Here is a 3,423-nt window from a genome sequence, read left to right on the forward strand (position 1 = left end):
ACTGTGCACTTAGACATTTCCGGTGGTGCTTTGTCTAATTTTTACTATAATTATAATATTGTAAGTTAGGAAATCTCTTCTGGTAATGTCATAGTTGTGGGATCTAAATATATACATTCATACTTTTTCTCTGACCTTTAAAATTCTTCTTGCTGAGTTAATCATCAAACTAACAGAGATGGATTAGCAGGAGAAAGTAAAAATTTTAGTAAATACTTGTGGGGAATTTATATAGGCATGGAAATTCCAAAGTCAGTGAGGCAACATTGGCTTCACAAGACATTTTAGAGAATGGAGAGAATGGAGAGAATGGCGTCTTCCGTTTCAGAAGTGAGAATGGGCAATTTACGGGAAACTTGAAAGCAGCTCAGGAACAATGGAACATGAGGTATCTAGCTAACAGGCTCCTGCAGGAAGCCCTTTATTTACTATACTTAATTTAAAGGAGGCTAAGGGAACATTTCTGAATCTCCTTCCTGAAGCAAATGTATCTGTCTGAATCTCTTGCACAGGAAAGAGACAAGGTTAAAGATTCTTTCTGAGTTTTATATTTTTTTAGTCAATAGCTTAAAATCAGTACACCAGTGCTCTCTTCAGCAGCACATATACTAAAATTGGAACAATAGAGAGAAAATTAGCATGGCCCCTGCACAAGGATGACATGCAAATTTGTGAAGTGTTCCATATTTTCATGCACCCCAATGTTCATAGCAGCACAAGTTACAATAGCCAAGTGCTGGAAGCAACCTAAGTGCCCATCAGAAAATGAGTGGATCAAAAAATGATGGTACCTTTTTGCAATGAAATTGTATGCAGCCAAAAGAAAGAAGGAGCTTATACCCTTTGCAACAGCATGGATGGAAGTGGAGAGCATTATGCTAAGTGAAATAACCCAGGTGGTGAAAGACAGATACCATATGATCTCACCTTTAACTGGCACATAATCAACAAAAGAGAAAAGCAAACAAAATATAACCAGAGTCATTGAGATTAAGAACGATTAAGAATGATTAAGATTAACAATAGTCAGAGGGGAGGGGGAGGGGACAGTGGGGAGAAGGGTTTTCAGTATCACTATAAAGGACGCATGGAGAAAACCGGGGGGGGGGGGGTGTGGAAGCAAGGGAGGGAGGTAGGTTTGGCTGGGGCAGGGAGAAAAATACAGATAACTATAATAAAATAATTAAAATAAAAAATCAATATGCCAAAATAGCAGCTTCAGCATGAAATCTTTGGTTCCTTTATAGTCAATGTTCTAACTTTTTTGTAGTGCTCATCCACGGAAATAATATACCTATGAATGTGTTTCCTTTGTATTGATGTACCTTGCATACGACATTCCATATTCTCAAAACCCTTTGTTTCTTTTACAACATATATGGCATACCATATTGCCATATACATGTATGTATGTCATCTCCTCAAATGAAGGAAATATCTTATTTATTATTATATGTGTTATTATTCACCAGTGTACTTTCCCAAAATGACTAGTCTAATGCCTTGCATTTGGCATTTGGTGAATATTTGTCGAGCTGAACCAAATCTCCAATTGAATATGGGTCAGTCATCAGAATTTATATTTGTCTTTCACTCAGAGCAAGTTAGGTTTTAGAGTCACAGATTCATCCAGGTTGTCCTCAAAATGAAATAAAAAATGGGAAGATAATGTTTTTTAAGGTAATGGTGTTTTAAAAACATGAGTCTTTGTTTGTTTTTATTTTCCATTTTGGTTTAGTTGTTTTACAGCCAGGTAATATTTTACCCAGAAGAATGTTTAGAGCTTTTAATCTCAGTCTGTTTTTTATTGTCTCCATCTACTGCTTGACAACTTTCTGCTATACAGTACTTTGTCATGCAATCAAATCTCCAATTTCCTTTTTAGCTTTCATATAGCTCAAAGAATCAGAATGATAGACCTACAGAAGGGTCAACTACATGGTAGGCATTGAACAAGAAGCTCTGAAACAAGGTACTCAGTCTAGATTTCCCATAAAGTCAATGGTTTAGAACCTTGTAAACATTAGTCAATATACAAATTTTTTCCTTCAGAATATAACTGCTACTCACTAGTAGAAATCATCATTTTCTATGATTTCATATACTATATTTAAATATGCCAATGCTATCACAAATTAATATTTGGAATTATTTGTTACCTATTCAATTTCAGTAAATGTATAAGGCAATATAGTAAAATAGTTCCATTTTGTTCACAATTGATGGCCTATTCATCCACTGGTTACACTAATGTTGTCAAGGGTTTTCTTCTGTATATTTTTGGTAAATGAATTATGTATTTTTCATTCTGTATTTTTAAACTAAGTTAAAATGTAATAGAATTAATTAAATATATTTCCTCTTCTAAAAACAAGTGTGTCCATATTGAAATCCAGTTTAGTAGTTTAATCAGTTATTTATTATTTGCGATGTGATTACACTGTACTGATGACCTTTATATATTATATGATTCAATAGTAAACACATAAATTACCATATGCTATTGCATATAGCTCATTGGATAATCACCATTAATTAAACAAAACAATATTTTCAATACATTTTTTAAAGCAAAATGTTTTATCAAAAATACTGCAAATTCCCTTTAAAAAGATTTTAGAAATTATAAATTCTGGTCATTAACTAGTTGTATATATTTATACATGTCATTTATTTTTCTGTGATAGGTGGCATAAAGTATATAAATAAAAATAATGTACACATTCTTTACATTAATAAATACAAAAAATTTTGCATGAGGGAAGATAGATGTGGTAATGTAAATGACATTACAGATAGCCATCCAAGTGACTAAAGTGAATCAATTAGCCTCCTATAGCTAAAAAAGGGGCTAAAACTTGTACAGAAAAGGCCTACTGACAGTTTAGATGACATGTAAAAATCTATGTGACAAAAAAAAAAATCTATGTGACAAACACTAAGGCTAATCAGTACTATCTTTTGTTACACTGAATGACAGGAGCCAAGAGATTTTGGCCTCCAGAAAGACAGGTGGAATCACAATGGAAGGAACTCTATTGTACCTGGCAGTACTTAGTAGTCTCTTGACAAATAAGCTCCTTCACGCTCATCACCACATCCTGAAAGTACCTTTAGTCAAACTTTTAATTTTACTTTTAAATACAAAATAAATTAAGTGGCAACAAATATCACCAATATTTCAGAAAATTCTCTAACAAGGAAAAAATAAGAAATCAACTACCAAAACAAAACAAATGTGAAAGGAGCGGAGACATTGTTGGAGTAAGAAAGACAGCATTTGCTCAGTATACATATTGTTCAGAGTATATATAGTAATACTAATACAAAGGCATGCTAAAGATTCAAATAAAATCGAATTGGAATTACTCACTGAATCCAGGGATAAGTAAATGGAGACTCGAAACAGTGGTGATTCTCATT

General features: G+C 33.2%; 1 non-coding gene across 1 annotated transcript; it reads left to right on the forward strand.

The window, feature by feature from the left end:
* Positions 1-584: 584 nt before the first annotated feature.
* LOC128627504 (U6 spliceosomal RNA) lies at positions 585-691 on the forward strand. The gene has a single exon (XR_008391702.1). It is a non-coding gene; the product is annotated as a U6 spliceosomal RNA (small nuclear RNA).
* Positions 692-3,423: the final 2,732 nt, after the last annotated feature.

Source organism: Artibeus jamaicensis, unplaced genomic scaffold, assembly GCF_021234435.1.
Source record: "Artibeus jamaicensis isolate MK-2021 breed Jamaican fruit bat unplaced genomic scaffold, CSHL_Jam_final contig_415, whole genome shotgun sequence".
In the NCBI taxonomy this organism is placed as follows: Eukaryota; Metazoa; Chordata; class Mammalia; order Chiroptera; family Phyllostomidae; genus Artibeus; species Artibeus jamaicensis.